The 11,380-nt window shown below is 47.0% G+C and overlaps 1 long non-coding RNA gene across 1 annotated transcript; it reads left to right on the top strand.

The window, feature by feature from the left end:
- Positions 1 to 781: 781 nt before the first annotated feature.
- LOC117876889 lies at positions 782 to 6,591 on the top strand. The gene is made up of 2 exons (XR_004645566.1): positions 782 to 1,244; positions 5,021 to 6,591. It is a non-coding gene; the product is annotated as an uncharacterized LOC117876889 (long non-coding RNA).
- The last annotated feature ends 4,789 nt before the right edge of the window (positions 6,592 to 11,380 follow it).

Genomic DNA, 11,380 nt, shown 5'->3' on the forward strand with positions numbered 1-11,380 from the left:
TTTCCCAGGTTACTGGGTGGGAACTTGAGCCGGTTCTGTGTTGTATTGTTGAAGAGGAACCCCTAGATATTGAACCCAGCTAAGGTTGCTGCCGGCTCCACCTGGCAGAAGGGTTACAGATGTTGAATCAGAACAAAACCTTCAAACCTATTCTATAAGGAACAAACCGGCATTTGCAGAAGGATGAACTAGATGACTAACAGGTTTTTCAAAGCTTAATTCCTTTGTTTGTTTGCCTTGGGAATACAATACTGTGTTTTAAAATAAATGCAGTCACTAGGGGATATTTTGTTTTGCTTTGTGTACCTAAGAATAAAATTACTGGTAGGTAGAGTAATATTTCTGTGGACCTCTGAATTTTCCCCTTCCAGATCACAGGTAATCAGATTGTTGGTGTCATTAGACATAACCCTAGGTAACTCGGGAGGGTGGAAGACCACAAGTGTCGATGAAGCCTTCCTGCACTAGGCCTAAATGAACCAAAGTCCTTCCATGTTTAAACTCTAATCGACCTCAAAAGCCAGATGCAGAAATTGAAATGTGTAACAGCCAGTTATCAGGTGCAGCGCCGCTCAGACCAGTGCGAAGCAGTAATAATGAGGCCTGCATACTTCTGGCTGAAAGCCAAAATAACAAATCAAAGGAAAGGGACAAGATAATAATTCAAGGAGAAGTTACTAACAAGCTGGACTTATAGCCGCCAAGATGATTTAACTGCTTAAATGTAATTGCTTGCTACTTGCTTAATGTAAACTTTTATAGAAGGAAGGGGGGGGAAGGAAAGAGCTTAGCTGCAAAATGTATAAAAAGAGAAATGCTGCTTATGATGGTGTGCTTAATCTGAGACGTGCCAGTCTCCTTGCACCGCTTTGAGATCTCAAATAAACTTTGATTGCTTCTCCACCCTGGTGTGTTCATTGGCGCAAAGCACACCGGGCAACGAACCCCACTATTGCTTTCCTCGGGCACTCTGTGCCGGCAACAGTCTTGGTGTCCCTGGGTGGGGTCGAGGCTGAAATTTAGCCTTGCCCGGACCCCTCTCAGAGGTCGACGGATTGCGGCAACGACCGACGCCCAGCGCGCACTGGTGACTTCATCAGGGGCCTCGGTGGAGACGTGGTTTGGTCGACCCCAGAGGGCACAACGGTGCAACGCACTCGTACAGTGGAGAAGCGGCTGCGGGCGACTGTGGGGAACCAGTCCCGTGGATAGGGCAACGGTGTGAAACTGGACCCTTGGATAAGGTAGGAACAGTCCAGTGGGGACTTTACCTGTTTTGACCTGGGGACGCCCAGTGTCTCCCTAGAGTATGGGGGAGGGACAGTGTACTACAGGCAGGGCAAGGTGTATGCCCTTAGAATGCATTCTGGTGAACTGGAAAGTGTTTGAATCGGATCCATTGACTAAAAGTAAACTGAAAAGGTTCTGTACTATAGACTGGCCTCAGTACCAACTAGAGGACCTGGAAAGGTGGCCACCGGAAGGATCACTTAATTATAATATGATCCTTCAATTACTTCTGTTTTGTCAGCGAATGGGTAAATGGAATGAACATATGTATGTACAGTTGTTTATGTTGCTAAGAGATAGGTCAGATCTTTTGCAGAGGTGTAATTTAACCCCGACAGGATCGGCAGTGGCTAATGTTAGTCCCTCGATCCCCTCCCCGGTTGTGATGGCAGAGCCGGTGTCCCTTTCGGCTCCAACACCCCACCATATAAAGACAAGGTGCCACAGGTCCCAGACATTGCCCCGTCGGTGGGATTCTATCCATTGATTACTGAGACTCGGATAGCCCGTCCTGAAGCAAACAATCGCCCGGCCACTATTATGCAGGTCTATACACATGTGCCTTTTAACCCGGTGGACCTAGCAGCCTTTAAGGCACAGGCAGGGGAATTCTCCACGAACCCAAGCAAGTTTATCTCGGTCTTTGAGGGGTGCCTGGCTAGCCATAAGCCTGACTGGGATGATTGTAATGTCCTTATGCGGACCCTGCTGTCTGAGGTGGAGCGTAATCAGGTTATATCTAAGGCGAGGGAGGAGGCACAGCGGAGACATGACCTGGATATCCAAAATGTCCCCATTCCTGCCGATATGGTCCCCATAGCGGATCCAAGGTGGAATCCTAATGATCCTCAGGATCAGACCCGCCTCAATATGTATAAAGAATTGCTTTTACATGGTCTCCAACACTCGCCTGTCCGACATAACAATTGGGCAAAGCTGTATGAGCTAGTACAGGAGCCAAAAGAAAGTCCGGTTGCTTTTCTGCAGCGTATTCGGGATACCATCAGGCAAACTACTAATGCCAATCCCGATGATCCGGCCACCGAGGCAATTATAAAGGGTATCTTTACCAGCCGTGCCGCCCCTGATATTAAAAGGAAACTACAGAAAAAGGAGGATTTGATGGGCATGACCATGGCACAAATTCTGGAAACTGCAAACAGGGCTTACAGCCTTAGGGAGGAAGAAAAGAAAAAAAGGCAAGTGAAAATGATGGTCGCAGCAGTACAGGCCAATGGCAAGGGAAAGTATCAGGAAGGTGAAAGGGGCTGGGGAATGAGAGGCCGTGGACGTGGGCGCCCTGGCTCACGGGAAAGGCGTCTGGGTCGCAACCAGTGTGCCATATGCTGAAAGGAGGGACATTGGAAAAATGAGTGCTCCAAAAGGGAAGGTACCCCTATGATGGCAGCGGAGGATCAGGAATAGGGGTGTCAGGGGAGACGGACTATCCTGCCCCCGGAACCCCGAGTAAAAATGCGGGTGGGAGATTCGGACATAGACTTCTTAATAGACTCTGGAGTGGCACAAACCGCCATAAACCAACCCCTTCAGCTGCCCGTGGCAGACTCTCTCACTGTGGTGGGTGCCACAGGAAAAGGAACCAAGTGCCCAGTGTATGCCCCAGTGGAATGTGCTTTGGGAAACAAAACTCTATCTCACAAACTGGTTTACCTCCCCGATTGTCCAATGCCTCTACTGGGACGGGACCTGCTTTGTCGCTTAGGTGCCACCCTGCATTTCACCCAAGATGAAATAACCCTCACCTTACCCCCCGAGAATGCGTGGATAATGACCCTTGCAATTGAGCCCTCAGCCATGCAACCCCCAGAATGGAGCCAGTGGGAGAAGCAGGTATATCCTCTAGTATGGGCGACCGGGGTCCCAGAAAAAGCAGCCCATCAAACCCCCGTTAATGTTCAGCTATTGCCAGGAAAAGGTCCGGTGCGAATTAAGCAGTATCCGATCAAAAGGGAAGCCAGAGAGGGACTGCAAGAGACTATAGACCAGTTCCTAAAGTACAGGGTATTTCGAGAATGTCAGTCAGCTTGGAACACTCCCATCTTGCCTGTACAAAAGCCCCATGGCACATATCGGCTGGTCCAGAACCTGAGGGTGGTTAATGAGCGGGTTAAGACTCTGCACTCCCTTGTTCCAAACCCATATACACTGTTGGCCTCTATAGGGGGGCAGTACACCCATTTTTCGGTCCTAGATTTAAAGGACGCTTTCTTCACGATTCCGGTCGACACCCAATCTCAGGAGATGTTCTCCTTCAAGTGGGAGGACAAGAGAAGGGTTAAAAGCCAGCTTTGCTGGACAGTGTTGGCCCAGGGATTTAAAAATTCCCCCACCCTTTTCAGCCAGGCCCTGGCCAGAGACTTGGAGGAGTGGAACAATGAGGACAAGGTCCTCCTCCTGCAATATGTAGATGACTTGTTAATTGCCGCTGTGGGTTTAACCCCTTGCCTTAAAGCCACTGTGAGCCTCCTGAACTTTGTTGGACTCCGAGGATATCGGGTAGCACAGAGTAAGGCTCAGATTGCCCTCCCAGAAGTACAGTACTTAGGGTTTCACATAAGGCAGGGGGAACGTCAGCTTTCAAACGAAAGGAAGGAAGCTATCTGTCAAATTCCTATCCCAAGCAATCGTAAACGGCTCAGGGCGTTTCTGGGCATGGCAGGCTTCTGCAGAATATGGATCCCAGAGTTTGGACTGTGGGCTAAACCCTTGTACGAATGCGTTAAGGGAGCGGATCACGACTCCTTTCATTGGTCCTCAGAAGCCGACAAGGCATTTAAGGTTTTAAAAAGAAAACTGATGGAAGCCCCAGCCCTGGGTCTGCAGGACCTCACTAAGCCGTTCCAACTGTATGTACATGAAAGGAAAGGGGTGGCCCTGGGAGTGCTTACTCAGTTATTAGGCACCTGGAAATGTCCCGTGGCATATTTCTCTAAACAACTGGATCATGTTGCCAAGGGGTGGCCGGCATGTTTACAGGCGGTCGCAGCAACTGCCCTAGTGCTTGGGGAAGCCGAGAAACTGACACTGGGGGGAATTATGCAAGTGTATACTCCCCACATGGTCCAAGCTGAATGTCTGATCTGCCAAAAGAATAACCCTCGACCGGGAGTGTCAGTGCCACCAGCCACTCTGGAACCTACCCCAGGCCCGGGACTGGTTTGGCAAATAGACTTTACTGAGTTCCACTGAACCCAAGGGTTCAGATACCTGCTCGTTTTGGTGGATCGATTCAGTGGATGGCCTGAAGCCTTCCCATGCCGAAACAACACTGCCAAAACGGTGGCTCTTAAATTTGTCAAGGAAATCATTCCCCGCTTCGGACTCCCCCAGTGAATGGAATCTGACAACGGAACACACTTCACATCTCAAGTCGTTCAGAAGATATCGGATGTCCTGCAAATCCCCTGGAAGCTCCACACTCCATGGCGACCGCAGGCCAGTGGGGTAGTGGAGCGTACAAATCAGACACTCAAGCGACATCTTTCAAAGGTCTGCCAGGAGGCTTCCTTACGGTGGCCTGATGCCTTACCCCTTGTCTTGCTCCAAGTTCGCGCTCTCCCAAAGGGCAGATTAGGGCTTAGTCCCTTCAAGATTATGTTTGGAAGGGCATGGCCTATGAACAGTACACCAGTTCTGTTAGGGGAGTGGGAGGTAGGCTGTGGCTTCTTATCTCAGTACATGTGCTCTCTGTCTGCTGTTCTCTCCACAGGTATACCAAAGTTTTGCAGCCTCTCCCACTGGATGCCCCTGTCCACTCCCTGCAACCAGGTGACTCCGTTCTCGTTCATACCTGGAAGGACGAGCCTCTCCAAGAGAAGTGGAAGGGACCCCACACTGTCGCACACAGCAGCAAAGGTTGAGGGACACAAAAACTGGATCCATCACTCTCGTCTAAAAGCAGTGCCCGCTCCTGAACAGTGGACCGTCCAGCCTAAGGAAAAGACTGCCAGCGACGACCTGGGACTTAAACTGTTATTCAAAAGACAATAAGGTCTGCTGGGAATGCCCTGTGACCTCTTTGGACAGCCACAGCACACTCCCCGCGAGAACTTTAAGCATTGGTTGTGTTTATTTTCACAGGGCCGGCCTAACCTGGTGGCCTGGTCCCTTTTGTTTTTAGTCTGCCTGCTATTGGTAATTGTTATTTTGTGGGTATTTGGGGAATTGTAATTGTTAGTCCCCAGGGTTACCTGCCCAAAATGGAATCAGGTCCAGGGTCTGCCACTGTGTTACTCTTTGCCATAGGGCACTCCTCTCATTGACTCCCATTTCCCCCCAGGCACATGCGGGATGGAGAAAAATCCCTATCAATTTAGAAACAAATACGTATAAGGCCCTGAAGGTTTGCTTTGCCCAAGAGTTTAACCTCTCTAACTGCTGGGTATGCTCCCAAATCCGGCACCATGCGGCAGGGTTACCTTGGAGGGTGGTCCCCCAAAATTGGTCAGATATCTGCTGGGGATGGTTCAGTAGGGAAAAAATACCTCGGGTACCCCCTGGTCGCAAAACTGTACCATTGAATCCCAGTATGCATTAAGGGACGACCCCTGGAAGCCGCAGGCCAATTCAACACATCTCCCTTCCCCTATTAGGCTGCGGTCAGTGGTCCCTGGGTTGGTGTGCTATCGACAGTTCAAGTCTAGCAATCACACCTGGCCCGCTGGAAATAGCACCTGTCAGTATTATTTATCCCCTGACAGTGACGCTTCCATCCCTGTCTATGTTAATGGCAGATCCGACTCTACCGTCTGGTTTGGAGCGTTTAGTGATACCCAAACAAGTAGATGGAGTAGCGGTTATAATGGCTTGGTAGGGAATGGCCACTCCTTTTACATTTGCGGTACCTCTGCCTATAAGTGGCTACCACATCGGTGATATCGAAGCTGCTATCTAGAATATCTTGCCCCTCCCCTTCGTGTCCTCCCTAAACTGCCCCCTGGCCGCCCCAGACAGTGTAGATCTTTGTATACCGCCCCAGAGCCCATTAAGAAACCCAACCTGTTTCCTATGATCCTCCTCCCATCCTATGGGGTGGGACGGCTGGCTCAATTTTATCGTAGGCTCTCTGTGTTTCTCACCAAGTCCGCCAATGAAACCTTGGCCATAGAAAAAAGCCTTAACTCAGAGCTTTACCAGCTCCGGTTGCTGTCCCTGCAAAACAGACAGGCCTTAAATTATGTTTTAGCCTCCCAGGGCGGGGTGTGTGCCCTTATTAGGAGTGAATGTTGTACTTATGTCCCGGAAAACTCACAGGACATTAACAAGCACGTCCTGTCGGCCGAACAGGCTTTCAAGCAGTGGAAGGCCCAGGAAAGGGAACCCACGATTTTCGATTCCCTTTGGAGTTGGTTGCCCGACCTGGGAGGACTGGGGGGGTGGCCTTGTGCGTCTTCTCCTCACAGGTGTGGTACTGTGCCTGGTCACCCTCCTCCTGATCGCTTGTTTTAATATGCTCCTCAGTAAGCTTTTTGCCCCCGTTCCCCAAAAGTCCCGCCATGCCCTCTCATTTATAACCCCAGCTCCATGGCACTCAATCGTATCTTGTCCACAGAATATGAGAAAACTCAGCCAAAGGCTTGTTGAGTATTCTCAAAGGAGGGAGTTGTTGGTGTCATTAGGCATAACCCTAGGTAACTCGGGAGGGTGGAAGACCACAAGTGTTGATGAAGCCTTCCTGCACTAGGCCTAAATGAACCAAAGTCCTTCCATGTTTAAACTCTAATCAACCTCAAAAGCCAGATACAGAAATTGAAATGTGTAACAGCCAGTTATCAGGTGCAGCACCACTCATACCCAGGGCCAGCTCCAGGGTTTTGGCCGCCCCAAGCAGCCGAAACCAAAAAAACAAAAAAAGCCACAATCGCGATCACGATCTGCGGCGGCAATTCGGCGGGAGGTCCTTAGCTCTCAGGCGGAATGAGGGACCATCCACCGAATTGCTGCCAAATACCTGGATGTGCCGCCCCTCTCCGGAGTGGCCGCCCCAAGCACCTGCTTGCCAAACTGGTGCCTGGAGCCGGCCTTGCTCATACCAGTGCCAAGCGGTAATAATGAGGCCTGCATACTTCTGGCTGAAAGACAAAATAACAAATCAAAGGAAAGGGACAAGATAATAATTTAAGGAGAAGTTACTAACAAGCTGAACTTATAGCCGCCAAGATGATTTAACTGCTTAAATGTAATTGCTTGCTACTTGCTTAATGTAAACTATTATAAAAGGAAGGGGGGGAGAAAAGGAAAGAGCTTAGCTGTAAAATGTATAAAAAAAAAGCTGCTTATGATGGTGTGCTTAATCTGAGACGTGCCAGTCTCCTTGCACCACTTTGAGATCTCAAATAAACTTTGATTGCTTCTCCACCCTGGTCTGTTCATTGGCATGAAGCACACCAGGCAACGAACCCCGCTGTTTCTTTCCTCGGGCACTCTGTGCCGGGAACAAGATTTACCGTATTGTTTGAATAGCCTCTGTTGTTCTTATGAGGCACGACAGCTCTTATTTTACAGTACATAAATCGTGTGAGGTGACAGGCAGACACCTACTGGAAATAACAATATAGGCATAAATAATGTGTATCTGCATGATTCCTGCATTGCATAAACACATTAAGGTAGCCATGTCTTTCAGATTTACTCTCCTTGGTATCTCAATACCTATGTTATTTGGGCAATATGAGGTTTCAGGCCAAATTTATGATGATTGCCTGTTTTTCACATTCTTTATGGAGTGCCCCTCCCTCTCTCGAATGATGTGACTGACTCACTAACAATCCACAGTGTGAAAATCACTGTCAGTTTCTTCTTCAGTGGAGATTTGCGTATGAGAGAGAAAAAGTTCACATTATCATCAATGTAATGAAATTCAGACAGGGTGCCTGTCTCTCCTCCCATGGGCATGGTGGAATATTTTGGGAGCCCTGATGTTTTCTGCTCATATTTTAAAAGGTTTCATACAATGTACATATCTTGTACCAATGCAAAAATCCATCAGATATACCACATAACAGTCATCTGGTTTGGGTTTATGTGGGAACATGAGTGCAGTGAAGAAAGTAAGAATGATACTGTGGTTAGGACACAGCGCTGAGAGCCTAGAGACCTGGCTGTGCCTCAGATTGTTTGTATAACCATGGGCAACTCTCTTGCCTTAGGTTTCAGAGTGGTAGCCATGTTAGTCTGTATCAGCAAAAAGAACGAGGAGTCCTTATGGCACCTTAGAGATGAACAAATTTATTTGAGCACACTAGTTATGCAACCCCCAAGCATGCTCAAATAAATTTGTTAGTCTCTAAGGTGCCACAAGTTCTTTTTCCCTTGCCTTAGTTTTCCCAAACAGGAACACTATTTACCTTCTTCACAGGAGTGCTAGGAGAATAAATTAATTAATCTAAACTACAAGGGATGAGAAAAGTTCTTGCAAAAGTGCATACAAAATGTTACAGGACAGCCTCAAAGGGTGTTTTACCCCAAGGCTCCACTCTTATCTTACAGCTGTGAATGCAAGATTGGGCCCAGAGAGTAGGAGGTGGGAAGGAAGTTACCATGATTGCACTGAAAATGTTTCTACCATTTTGAAAGATTTCACTGGTTTGCAAGATATTTCCTATTTGCACAATGGGGAATACTGACAGCATTGATACACATGCCTAGGCAAGCAGAAACATTTTAAAATGCAATCACTGTTGATTGGAGGGGGAAAGGATAATGGAGACAGAGTAGGGCACAAGACATGGAGAGAGAAAGTGAGAAAATAGAATGGGGAGCATGGGAAACAAAGTCAGTTTCTAACATTTATTAGCAGACATCCTGTTGCCTGCAAAGGCATTTAATCCAGTTCCTTTTTTCAGAAAGGGTAAAGAAATCAGAATGAAGGTTGAACACACATTAGACATGCCCGATTGCTGAAATTTGCTGTAGTTGCATGAATATTTGTTTCATTTATTTGTACACAAGTGACAAAATGTGTAAGTTATACTGACCCCACTTGGGCTGACACATAACACTGCATGCACTTCCCTCTGGCTGGTTACCTTATCCTAGTTGGCAGCTATAGCAAACTCATTAAGCTCTAATGTGGACCAGCCACTAGAAAGGGACAAAGACCCACATTCTCCTAAATTGAGTTACACAACAACAATTTAAATATTTACCCTAAGAACCAACTGTGTCAAATTCAGCCTTTGGATTTCATGATGAATTTGGCCTGTTGAGGGAATTTATTCCTGATATTCACATTAGCATATTTATCCCTGCATTGTGGTGTGCAGCCATGACATATACCTTACCTTACTCAGACAGAGTTTAGAGAACACTGACACAAGAAAGATGTTTCAGCTCCACATTGTACTTCTGATGGAGTCCATTGAAAAGCGAAGAACTTGTTCTTGCATGGCAGAAGAAGAACTCATGCTGCTCTTGCCCTGGGGGCATAATGCACCACTTTTCATTAGATCAGTAGATAAAACTCTACATAAATTTAAAGCCAAAAATCTTGCAAATACCAGGTATTGAAGTAAAAGGAATAAAAACACATGAGGCTCTTCAGTCAAGCCTCACTTACCGCATCCCATTCTCCTTCATCCCCATCTACCACATCCAGCTTTGTGCCAGTGGGAGATGAAGGATGGATGATGGCAGTAGTAGCAGCAAGACACTACCTAAAAAGCATTCTCCTTCCCATTCATCCCCAAGATACAATTCTGCTAACGGCAGTGATGCATGAAGAAAGGGTTGTAGGAGTTTGATATGAAAATGTAGACTGTGGCTTCAGATGATTATAACGTGTTGCATGAATAAATGAGATGAATCTGTAAAATAGACCATTCAGTTTAAATTGGGAAAACTGAGGGCAGTATGTGTTCTCTCATGCAATTATCATATATGCCATACAGACTACAGATAGATTAGAGTACAGAAGCTCTGTAGGAGAGAAAGAAGGCAAAAGTTTCTGTTGTGACACCCTGGGCCAGAATTTAAGTGTTTGAAACTTAACTAACTGTATTAGAACTAAATATCTAAGACACTAACTAAAAGAGGGAGAGATCAAGTAGATAGATTACTGGGTCTACACCAATGTACAGTTGAGTTATCTCATTAATAAGTCCTCAAGGCCGTGATAATCCAGATAGAAACCAAGTCCTGGATCCAGGGCCGGCTCCAGGGTTTTGGCCGCCCCAAGCAGCCAAAAAAAAAAAAAAAGCCGCGATCGCAATCGGCAATTCGCTCCGAGCGGGAGTGAGGGACCGTCCGCCGAATTGCTGCCAAATAGCTGAACCTGCTGCCCCTCTCCAGAATGGCCACCCCAAGCACCTGCTTGCCAAGCTGGTGCCTGGAGCCGGCCCTGCCTGGATCCTGCAGAAATAACCATGCAGGTGGACTCCTGTATTGGCACAGCCCCAATTGGCTATGTGTGGTACAGAAGTCTGTCCATGCAACCTTTTAAAAATATATTAGGAACAAGAATCCTGACAATGGTACTGATCCATTACTAGATGGAAAGGATAGAATTATCCATAATCATGCAGAAAAGGCACATGTATTTGGACAGATGATACAGTCTCATCATAAATGGATACAAATCTGACTTCAGGAATCATAACGTTCAAAAACCGGTAGGAGAACACTTCAATCTCTCTGGTCACTCAATAACAGCCCTAAAAGTGGCAATTCTTCAACAAAAAAACTTCAAAAACAGACTTCAACGTGAAGCTGCAGGACTGGAATTAATTTGCAAAGTAGATACCATCAGATTAGGCCTGAATAAAGACTGGGAGTGGTTGGGTCATTACAAAACCTAAACTTAATTTCCCAATACTAATTTCTCCCTACTGTTACTCACACCTTCTTGTCAACTGTCTGTAATGGGCTACTGTCTTACCACTTCAAAAGAGATTTTTCCTCCCTTGGTATCCTTCTGTTAATTGATTTATCTCGTTAGACTGACCTCACATTTGGTAAAGCAACCCCCATCCTTTCATGTATTTATACCTGCTCCTGTATTTTTCACTTCATGCATCTGATGAAGTGGGCTCTAGCCCACGAAAGCTTATGCCCAAATAAATTTGTTAGTCTC

Source organism: Trachemys scripta, chromosome 1 (assembly GCF_013100865.1).
Source record: "Trachemys scripta elegans isolate TJP31775 chromosome 1, CAS_Tse_1.0, whole genome shotgun sequence".
Lineage (NCBI taxonomy): Eukaryota > Metazoa > Chordata > Testudines > Emydidae > Trachemys > Trachemys scripta.